Source organism: Trichosurus vulpecula, chromosome 9, assembly GCF_011100635.1.
Source record: "Trichosurus vulpecula isolate mTriVul1 chromosome 9, mTriVul1.pri, whole genome shotgun sequence".
NCBI lineage: Eukaryota > Metazoa > Chordata > Mammalia > Diprotodontia > Phalangeridae > Trichosurus > Trichosurus vulpecula.
This window is the reverse complement of record NC_050581.1, coordinates 30706503-30718881: the sequence shown is the minus strand read 5'-3', so window position 1 is coordinate 30718881 and position 12379 is coordinate 30706503.

Here is a 12379-nt window from a genome sequence, read left to right as displayed (position 1 = left end):
TCATGTTTTTGGGATATAGACCTAGTAGTGGTATTGCTGAATCAAAGGGTATGCAGGGTTTTATAGCCCTTTGGACATTGTTCAAAATTGCTGTTCATAATGGTTGAATCGGCTCACAGCTCTACAACAGTGCATTATTTGTCCCAGTTTTCACACATCCCCTCCAACATGCCTCATTTTCTTTTTTTGTCATATTAGTCGATCTGATAGGTGTGGGGTGATACTGCAGAGTTGTTTTAATTTGCATGTCTCTAACCAATAGCAATTTAAAGCATTTTATATGCTATAGATAACTTTGATTTCTTCATCTGAAAACTGACTCCAGGGCTGGTGATGATTTGAGTAATTTTAAGATTTCTTGAAATATGATGTCTTAGGTTCTTTTTTGGTCATGGCTTTCCAATGATTCTTAGATATTTTCTCCTCTATCTGTTTTACAAATCAGTTGTTTTTGCTATAAAATATGTTACATTTTCATCTTTTCAGACTTTTGACCTAGTTTTAATAATTATTTTTGCCTAATGGAGTCATTTGATTCTTCTTGATCCATTCTAATTTGGGGGGAGTTGGTTGCTTGTAAATTAGTTTTCTAATTCTTCCATAGCTTTCATTTCTTTTCCAATTTTTTCTCCTCTAACACTCTCATTTCATTAATTAAAAAATTTTAAACTCTTTTTGAAAATTCTTCTTTCACCTCTTCTAGGAATTCTAATTAAAATTGTGTCCCAGTTATGTTTTTTCTTTGAGGTCTTGCTTCTTCCTCTTCTTCTGGGTTTTTGTCTGGATCATCCCTGTTGCTATAATAGCTTTTAATACTGGGATTCTTTTCCCCCAGTTACATGTAAAAACAATTTTTAACATTTGTTTTTTAAAAAAATATTGAATTCCAAGTTCTCTCCCTCCCTCCCTTGTTTGTATGCCCTTTGCTCCAGGCTTAATTTCTGACTTTGAACTTGATGTAAGGACTAGGCTTTGTACACTTCTGGAAGGAAGTCTGGGTCTGGACTGGTACTGTCACTTCTTTCTTGGGGTATTGAGTGTTGTGTTATTCCAGGATCTCAAAGATAGCTCAGCCTGGACACCTGCAGATTTGAGTTATTCCAAAGTGATCAGATCCAGGGAGAAGAGTGATTTCTGGCCCCGTGGTTTGAACTCTGCAAGTTCTTGGACTGGGTTTGAGTCTGAGTAATAGTAGACTATTGCTTAACTAGGCCACTATTAGCCATCTGGGAAGCCCTTCAGGTTCAAAGTGACAAAACTGTAGGCCTCCTTGTTCTGGAATTCTGCCTACTTATTCCTCTACAGGTTCCAGACTGGAATAGAAGCATGGAAGTGAGACCATGCTCTGCTCCTGGGGTGGGAATCATAGCTACTGTTTACTTCTGAAGTTACTCCTTTCATCCTAAGGCCTGAAATGCACCTTATTCTTGAAACATCATCCCAGGGTACAACAACCTTCTCAGACTTAGCTGGATCTGTGACCCAAAACAACATAGAAGGTAACAAAACTGGCAGATTTCTCTTGTTTCCATTGAGTGCCTTGGGATAGATCAGGGACTTCCTCCTTCCTGTGTCACAACTTTTCTTTGTTCTTTTCTTCAGTAAATTTTTATACTTTTCATTTGGCCCATTCTATGTTTTAGTTTAATTTAATTTTATATTTTTTCCTAATTAACGTGTAAAAACAATTTTTTTTTGTTTTTTTTTAATTAATTTATTTATTTTTAGTTTACCACACATGGTTCTACATAATTTTGAGTTCCAGATTTTCTCCCCTCCCTCCCCCCTCCCTCCCCAAGATGGCATGGAATCTCATATAACTATCATGTATAACTTCGCTTTGAATTAATTTATGCACTAGTCAAGTTGTGGAGAAGAATTATGACCAATGGAATGAATCATCAGAAAGAAGAAACAGAACCAAAAAAAAAGAACAACCCAAAAACAAAGACAAAAGAGAAGCAAAAAAGGCGAGCATGTAGTGTGTCTCGATCTGTATTCAAACTTCACAGTTCTTTCTCTGGATGAAGATAGCATTCTCCATCGTGAGTCCCCTGGAGTTGTCCTTGCACCTTAGGTTGCTGAGAAAAGCGCAGTATGTCAGGGTTGGTCCTCACAGAATCCATATATCTGTGGCTGTGCACAACGTTCTCCTGGCTCTGCTCTGCTCACTCAGCATTATGTCGTGTAGGTTTTTCCACGTTGTTACGAAAGTCTGCATCATCCCCATTTCTTATGGCACAATAGTATTCCATCACCTTCATATACCACAGCTTGCTCAGCCATTCCCCAATCGATGGGCATCCCTTTGATTTCCAATTCTTGGCTACCACAAAAAGAGCTGCTATAAATATCCTTGTACATATGGGTCCTTTTCCCGCTTGTGTGATTTCTTTGGGATACAACCCTAGAAGTGGTATTGCTGGGTCAAAGGGTATGAACATATCTATAGCCCTTTGGGCATAGTTCCAAACTGCTCTCCAAAATGGCTGGATCAGCTCACAACTCCACCAGCAATGTAACAATGTTCCAATTTTCCCACATCCTTTCCAGCATTTATCATTTTCCTGTTTTGTTATTTTAGCCAATCTGACAGGAGAGATGTGGTATCTAAGAGTTGTTTTGATTTGCATTTCTCTAATCAGTAGTGATCCAGAGCATTTTTTCATATGCCTATAGATAGCTTTAATTTCTTCCTTTGAAAACTGCCTGTTCATATCCTTTGACCATTTCTCAATTGGGGAATGGCTTGTATTCCTACATATTTGGCTCAGTTCCCTGTATATTTTAGAAATGAGGCCTTTATCAGAGATACTAGTTGCAAAGATTTTCTCCCAATTTTCTGCTTCCCTCCTAATTTTTGTTGCATTGGTTTTTTTTGTACAAAAACATTTCAATTTGACATAATCAAAATTATCCATTTTGCATTTTGTAATGCTCTCTATCTCTTGTTGGGTCATGAATTCTTTACTTTTCCATAAATCTGATAAGTAAACTATTCCTTGCTTTCCCAAATTACTTATAGTATCAGCTTTTACTCCTAAATCATTAACCCATTTTGACTTTATTTTGGTATATGGTGTAAGATATTGGTCTATGCCCAGTTTTTGCCCTACCATTTTCCAATTTTCCCAACAGTTTTTGTGAAATAGTGAATTATTAGCCCAGAAGCTGGCCTCTTTGGGTTTATCAAAGAGTAGATTGCTAAACTTGTTGATTTCTCCTACTTGTGTACCTATCCTATTCCACTGATCCACACCCCTGTTTCTTAACCAGTACCAGGCAGTTTTGATGACTGCTGCTCTGCGTAAAAACAATTTTTAACTTTTGTTTTTAAAAATTTTTTGAGTTCCAAATTCTTTGTCCTTCCTTTCTTCCCCTCTCTTCCTCATTGATTAGAAAAGGAATTTGATATAGGTTACACATGTGGAATGTGAATGGTTATAGGAAATATATTTCCATGTTCATCATGTTTTGAAAAAAGAACAGGAAAAAAGGGAAAGGAAGTAAACAGAAAGCATGCTTCAATCAGCACTTTGATTCTGTCAGTTCTTTCTCTGGAGATGGATAGCATTTTATACCATAAATCCTTCCGAGTTGTCTTAAATCACTGTATTGCTAAGAATAGTCAAGTCATTCACAGTTGATTGTCATACAAAATATTTCTGTTACTGCATACAATGTTCTCCTGGTTCTGTTCACTTCACTTTGTATCAGCTCATGTAAGTCTTTCTAGGTTTTTCTCAGAGCATCCTGCTCATCATTTCTTATAGCACAATAGTATTACATCACAATCATATACAACAACTTGTTCAGCTATTCCCCAATTGATGGGCATCCCCTCAATTTCCAATTCTTTGCTGCTATAAATATTTTTGTACATATATATATATATATATATATATATACATCTTTTTCTTTTTTTTAATCTCTTTGGGATACAGCCCTAATAGTGGTATTTCTTGGTCAAAGCATATGCATGGTTTTATGCCCTTTGGGCATAGTTCCAAAGTGCTCTACAGAGTGGTTGAATCAGTATACAACTTCACCAATAGTGCATTAGCGTCTCAATTTTCCAACATCCTTTCCAACATTTGTCATTTTCCTTCTCTGTCATATTAGCCAATCTGACAGGTATAGGGTGGTAGCTCAGAGTGTTTTAATTTACATTTTTCTAATCAATAGGGTTCTCAAATGAAAACTGCCAGGAATATTATAGCTAAATTTCATAACTCTGAGGTCAAGGAGAAAATATTGCAAGCAGCCCAAAGGAAACAATTCAAAAATGGGGTCATATTTCAGATCACACAAGATTATCAGCTTCCATGTTAGAGTTTATTGCTTATAATAAGATATTAAAAGGGGCAAAGGAGCTAGGATTACAAGTCAAAAATACTCTACCCAGCAAAGAAGGAGTGGGAAAGCAGATATTTAATGAAATAGAAGATTTTCAAGCATTCTTGATCAAAAGACCAGAGTTGAATGGAAAATTTGACCTCCTAACAGAAGATTCAAGAGAAGAATAAAAAGGTAAATATGAACATAATCATGAGGGATTCAGTGGAGTTAAACTGTTTACATTCCTTTATGGGAAGATGGATTATACACATAATTTCTAAAAACTTAATCATTATCAGGGCAGTTAGAAGGAGTCTTTATAGACAGAGGGCATGGATGTGAGTTGATTATGTTGGGATGATCTCCCCCATAATATTAATTAAGTTGGGACTTTTTTTTACTGTTTTAGAATGCTAAATTAATTGTGTCTTTGATTGAGCCTTACTAGGTGCAAGCCCCAGGCCCAAACCCCTATTTACTAGGTGCTAAACTGATGTGGGTGTGAAGCCCCCAGGGCCCTAAGGGGAGTTGCTAAGGCCAGAGCCAATAGTATACACTTAAATTCTAGTGGCTCAGGTGACATCTGATGATGTCCAAAGACTGTATAAAAAGAGAGAAAGAGCTATTTGCTTGAGGCTCTTACTCCTGAAGGAGTGTTGGTGGCTCATCAACCCAGATGTTGATGATTTCTTGGTAACTATGAATTGTGATCTGGCCTGTTTATATTGTGTATGTTTGTAACTTGTTTGTGTTTGCTCTGAGTTTAGGCTGCTGGCTTTTCCTCCTGAACCAAGTGAGTTTATATGTATACGTTGGATTAAAGTAAGATGGTTAACCCCTTAACATTACTTTCCTTAGTAAAGCAGATCAAAAGAATCTGTGCTGGCAGCATTCTTGTTGATGGGCTTGTGTTGGTCTTTCACCCCCAGAACAGCTGCTAGCTGAATTGTTGCAATACCCCCATTTCCAAAAAAGGGATCTACTGGAAGAAGGGGGAAGGGATAGGTACAATTGGGCAAATTTTCTAACAAAAGGGAAACACAAGGAAAAGGTTTTTATAGTGCAGCAGAATGTGGTAGTGGGATGGGTAGGGCATTGTATTTGCACCTCAGTATCACTGGAATTGGTTCAAAGAGGGAAATATACACACATTCAATTAGATGTAGATATTTATCTTATCCAATTGGGAGATGGAAGGGGAAGGGGACAAAAGATATTGGAGACAGATTGAGGGAAACAGTAGTTGGAAGCAAGACAGACTTCTGAGGAGGGACAGGATGAAAATAAATACAGAAATATAAGAAGAGCAAAATGTCATGGAGGGAAATGCACAGTTAGTAATCCTAACTTTGAATGGGAATGTGATGGGCTAATTCATAGAATGGATTGGAAACCAGGATCCAACAACATGTTGTGTATAACAGATACACTTGCAACAAAAAGACACATAGAGAGCTGAAATGAAGGGCTGAAATAGAGTCTATTAAGCTTTAGCTGAAGTGAAGGACAGGGGTGACAATCATGATCTCAGACAAATCAAAAACAAAATTGGACTTATCTCTTTTAAGATAATCAGGGAAACTACATTTGCCAACAGGTTTCATAGACAATTAAGTAATATCAAATAATTTACAAGTTTCTCTGATAAACGCCTCATTTCTCAAATATATAGGGAACTGAGTCAAATTTGTAAAAATAAAAGCCATTCTCCATCTGATAAATGGTCAAAGAGTATATACAGGAAGTTTTCAGAAGTAAAAATGTCAAAGCTTTCTAAAATCATAAAAAAATGCTCTAAATCATTGTTGATTAGAAAAAGGCAAATAAAAACAACTCTGAGATGACACCTCACATCTATCAGAAATGACAAATGCTGGAGGGGTGAGAGAAAATAGGTACATTAATGAACATTTGATGGAATAGTGAACTGGTTCAACAATTATGGAGAACAATCTGGAAATATGTTCAAAGGACCATAAAATTGTCCATATCCTTTGATCCGTCAATATCACCAGTAGTTCTGTACCCAAAAGAGATCAAAGAAAAATGGGAAAACATTGATATATACAAAAATATTTATAGCAATTCTTTTTTGTGATGGCAAAGAGTTGAAAATTGAGGGGATGCTCATCATTTGGGGAGTGACTGAACAAGTTGTGGCATATGATTTTGTTGAAGTACCATTGTGCTAAAGTGGGGTGGTTTCAGAAAAAATCTTGGCAAAGCCTGTATGAACTGATGCAAAGTAAAGTGAGAAAAACCAAAGATCATTGTACCCAGTAACAGCAATGGATACAGCATTAGGCCTAAAGTCAGAAAAACCTGAGTTCAAACCCAGTTTCAGATACTTACTAGTTATGCGACCCTAGTAAAGTCACTTAACCATGTTTGCCTCAGTTTCCTCATCTATAAAATGAACTAGAGATGTCAATGGAAAACCACTCCATTCAGTATCTTTGCCAAGAAAACCTAAAATAAGGTCATGAAGAGTTGGACATGACTGAAACAATTTGAACAATAACATCAAAAGTGATAATTAAATGTGGAAGACTTGGCTACTCTGATAAGTACAGTGATCCAAGACAATTCCAAAAGACTCATGATGAAAAAATGCTATCCCTATCCACCTCCACAGAGAGAACTGGCGAACTCTGAGTGTAAATTGAATTAGAATTTTCTTTCTTTTTTCTCTTGCGTTTTTTGTGATATGGCTAATATGGAAATACATTTTCCATGACTTCATGTGTATAACTGATAACGCATTATTTGCCCCTTCACTTGGTGGGAGAGATTTGGGGTCAGGGAGAGAATCTGGAACTCAAAATTCAAAAAGATAAGAAAGTCAAAATAAATCAATAATAAATAATCTTTTAAAAAGTTAATACGGAAATTCCAGCACCGTTCTGCTTTGTGTCTCCTTTTGAATTTCCTTGTACTCCCTTCTGTTGCTGTTTTAATGATTCACTGATGCTTTTTTCCTTTCTTTTCTTTTCTTTTCTTTTCTTAGTGTCAATTTCCCTATACCCTAGTTTTCTACCATAAATAAAAGTTCTCCCTTCTACTATACCCTCTATGCACTGATGGGAAAGTTTGGTAAAGTCTTTTGGAGGAATGTTTTGAACTGTTCTTATTATATGACCCCTTTTAAAGTGAATTAGATCTAGTTAGCTAAATGATATCAACTAATAACATCTTTAAATACTTTTTTCTCCAATTTTGTTTGTTCACTAGTGATTGAGGACATTTGCAATGATCTTGTGAAGCTGTTTTTTCGGGATTTCACAATTATAGATAACTAGAAAAAAATGATGTAATGATTTAGTGTATAGAATTGGCTTTACCACCACAGAGTTGCCAAAACTCTTGCCTGTTATGCTCAGCAATACCTTCAGAGCCTCTAAGAAGGCCACTGAGGGGCATGCCAGAAACCTGGATGTTAATAGAGACCCTGGTATAAGATCAAGCTCCAGAAACGCCAAAGAGTTTGCCAACTCCTCTTCAAGAGTGTTCTGAGGTTTGATCAGCCACAGCAGAGGCAATATCCCCTTGACTTTGTCCTAGATCCCCAGCTGTAAAATAGGGAAGGATCTACATGTGGCAGCTTGGATTCTACTTCACTCCATCCCCAATCAGGTTAAAACTCACAAGCAGGAGGAAAAGACATCCTAACCCCTGAAGTTTGTCCCTACAGTCCTGAGAGGACATACTATAACTTTGTCCTAGATACCTGATCTGCCAATGCAAATGACAGTTGGGAGATTATATCCAGAGCAAAGTGCCACATTGGCCTTATGGATGAATATCATGAGTCCTTGAAAATGATGCAGAGGATATACTATTGCCAAGCAAATGTTAATATTTGTAAGGAATTGCTATTATTGGGAGTAAATGCTAAATATGAAAATGAAAATGTTATGATTTTAAAAGAATATTTCATGCAAAAGAATTATAGGTCATTAGGCTGCTCCATGTAGGTAGATTACCAGCATTGTACACTGAGTGTCTGTATACAATGTCTGTCAAACTCAAAGAAATATTATCATATACCACACACAGTGTAGATAGGGCATGGTGCCTGGATATCATTCTGTGATCTTCCATCAGTGGAGGGGGAGTTATATAATAAACTTTTGACACTAATGAATGAAGATAATGACATGGTATCTGAAGTCTAAATCTGAACTGTGTTTGGACTGTCACCCATTCAGTAAGCTAAGGCATCATATTCAAATTGTTCCATACAAATGGGGCTGAGTCTGTATTTTTGGCATTGATGAAAACTCTCCCTACACATAGTCAAAAAACAGGGGCTACCTCCATTTAGTTGAATGGCATGATTGTGAGCGTGTGCATGCATGCATGTGCATGCGTGTGTGTGTGTGTGTGTGTTGAAGAGAATAAGTCCTCAAGTTCTACATGGTTTACTAGGAGAAAGCTCATTAGGTCCTATGAGAGGGTAGGAGATTCATTACCTATAAATTAGTCCAGGTCAAGATGTTGTAGTGCACACAAGGGAAAATTAAAAGGCCCTCTGTAAGAACATTTTTGGCAATGGAGTCCTGCCTTCCTCAGAAAGGGTCAATAGAGATTTGGCCTGGGTGGGCAACAGAGGGGTTCAAAGGCTAAAAAGCATCAGACTTGGTTAGATAAGACAGGGGAATAAGAATGAGGAATAATTTCTCCTGATACAAAAGTCTGAGCCAAGTAGGTGAAGGAATTGAGGGCTGAATTAAGTTGTGATACAACAAGTCAGCGATACTAAGCTATTTCCCCAAGTAGGAAAATATAAGATTCTAATAAATACCTTTTATGATATAAATATAGTCTTGATAGCTAAACCTTAGAGAGACAAAGTAGAAAAACAAAACTAATAGAAGAAATTAATATCAGCACAAAATGTTTGAATAGTAAAAAGGCTACAGCAACATATTGAGGTTATTGAACATTTTGACAAGGTAGGATTTACATCAGAAATGCAAGATTGTTCAATATTAGGAAAAGTATAAACATAATAGACTGTGTTAATAATGAAAACAATACTACATTATTACATCAATAGGCACATAAAAAGCTTCTGAGAAAATATATCTATTTTAAATATTAAGAAGTATAGTAATAAATGGATATTTTCTTAAAGGAGTAAATAGTATCTTTCTAAAACCCAGAGCAAGCATTATAAATAGTGGAGTTAGAGGCATTTCCAATAGATCAAAGGGAAAGCAAATGAATTTATTATGATCACAAGTGAAAGTGAAAAATAAACCAAAATAAACCATAATAAACAATAAACTTTGCATAAGCAAAGAGGAAACAAAATTTGTGATTATTTTTATAAAGAACCAAAGAGTTAACTAAAATTAACCAAAACATTTAATAAATTCAGTAATGTAAGCAGATGGGTAGCACAGGACTTGGAATCAAGAAAACTTGGGTTCAAATCTAGCTTTGAAATTTACTAGCAGTATTACCTTGGGCAAGTCACTTAACCTTTTTCTGCTTCAGTGTCCTTATTTGTAATATGGGGATAATAATAACACCTACGTCCCATGTTTATTGTAAAGATCAAATGACATAAGCATTTTGAAAACAGGGGAGCATTATATAAATGCTAGTTATTAGCATAAAATTAAAAATCATCAGCCTTTCTATATATTATCAATAAAAGCAATCAGGAAAAGAAAGAGAATTCTATCAAAAATAACAAAAGAATTAATAAAATATTTGAAATCCAACTACCAAGACATGCACATAGGAATTAAGTCAACTTAACACCATTTATAGCAATACAGACCTGAATAACTGTTGAGTAGTCCACAATTACTGGAGTAAGGTTTTACCGACAAAAACTACTCAGAAAATCAGAACCTAGTCTAGTGATAATTAGTACAGACCAATATCTGATACTATACCCAACAATAAACTTCAAATGGTTACATATCATAAACAAATTAGAGAAAGAGGGAAGAGAATACCTTTCATAATTACAGATAAGGGAAGAATTTGTGAATAGAGAAGCTAGGGTCAAAGAAATGGGCTGCTTTGATTGATTAAAATGGATAAGGTTTTGCTATATTTGAAAATTAAGGTATACTAAGAGACAATGGTCTGAGCATGAGCAATTTATTAGTTAGGCTAGCAACAACCAATAAATTGGATTAATGACCTCTCACAATGACCAAAGACATCAGGTAGGCCTTACTAGCCTTCATATAGTTTTGGGAAGTACAAGAGAAAAAAGAACAGAATTAGGTAGTTGGAGGAAACAATGCAATTGGTGACAGGGCTGTTAGCATCCTTGAGGTAAGGGCATTCTAACTGGTTACATAAAGAAGAGTGAGTTAACATTCATATAGGGGTAGCAACTCCTCCCCCCCCCAGTTCTGTCTTAGAGGAATGCTTGATTGATTTGTGGGACCTGAGGCTATTGATAGCAGACCAGGGATAGCAGACTCCTTGTCTCCCAAGAGGGAGATAAGACCCTCCTTAATTAAGGAGGACAAGGACAGGCAAGGATGGACATGTACAACTTCTGGAAATGTACCAGGTCAACTTGTAGGTCTTCGAAGATAGCAAACAATGTCATGTAATTTTTTCAGGAGCTGAAGGTATAAGGAATAACAAGCTTTATTTTAATTAACTCAGAGGGGTAGTTAAACTCCTGTGCCTAAGAAATGTTCATTATTTGAGTTTACCTTCAAGGTTAGAGATACTGGACCAGACTTCTTGATGTCCACCCATGTCCCTTAAGGATGACAGATTTCCTCGAGGCAAAAATAAAGCAATGATTAGTGGGAGAATTGGATTTCTAAACTTAACTCATAACAAACCAGTTGAATTTCTGAATTAAGTTCAGAGATAAAGAACCATGACTTGGGCAGTTATAGGACAAAAGCAATTAATATAAATAAGATGAATTAAAAGTTATACAGAATCAGTCTGATTATTTCAGTTTCTATAAACCAGTTCTATAGAGTTCAAATTATTACGAAAATAACCAAATGAAAAATAAATCTTTCTTCTCAGATTAAGATCTGATATCCAAGATGTTTAAAGAACTTATTTAGAGAAGAATGACCTCTGTTCTCCAATAGATAATCAAAGATATGAACAGGAAATTCTCAAAGAAATAAATTCATTCTATCAAATGTTGATATGACTAAATCATTCAATCATTAATAATTACAGAAATGTAAATTAAAAGAACTTTAAGCTTCTACCTCATACGTATCAGAGAAGCAAAACTGAGGGAAAAAAGGAAAATGTTTGTTGTTAGTGGACTGCAGGAACACAGATACATTGGTGCACTTTTGGTGGAGATATGAACTGGTTCAGCCCCTGTGGAAAAAAAAATTTAGAATTATTCCCAGTCACTACACTAGAGTCACTAAATTGTGCATTGTTACAGCAATAGCACTTTTAGGCCAATACTCCAAAGAGACAAAAGAACAAAGACTCATTTGTACGAAAATACTTACAGCAGCACTTCTTGATATAGCAAAAACTGCAAACTAAAGGGGTGCTGATCAATTGAGAAATGGTTGAAAAAATTAAATTGAATAAAATAAATTCCATTATACAAATGCAACGAAATACTATTACGCGATAAAAAGTGGCGATTGGACCCTTTACAGACAAATCTCAAAAGTTATCTATAAATTGCTGTAGAAAAAAAAATGAGTAGAACCAGAAGAAAAAAAAGGAAAACAAGTTCGAAAGACTGAAGAATTCTGATCAAGGCAATGACTAATCATGACTCAAGAAAAGTGATGAATGTTACCTACCCCCTGACAGAAGGGGAATGGAAACAAGAGGCAGCGTGAGTTCATATAAATACACACATATGTGATGAGATACACACACGTACGCATGACGCTGTAAACGTGTGGATACACTTTGCTGGACTATACTTATCTTTAAAAATATTTTTCTTTCTTTACTTGGGAGGAAGAGGGAAAGAAGAGAGCTAACAGTAGTGTTATCTGTAAAAAAAGAAAGACAAAAGAGTAAATAAAACTTTTTTTAATTGCAGAGGAGAGAATAG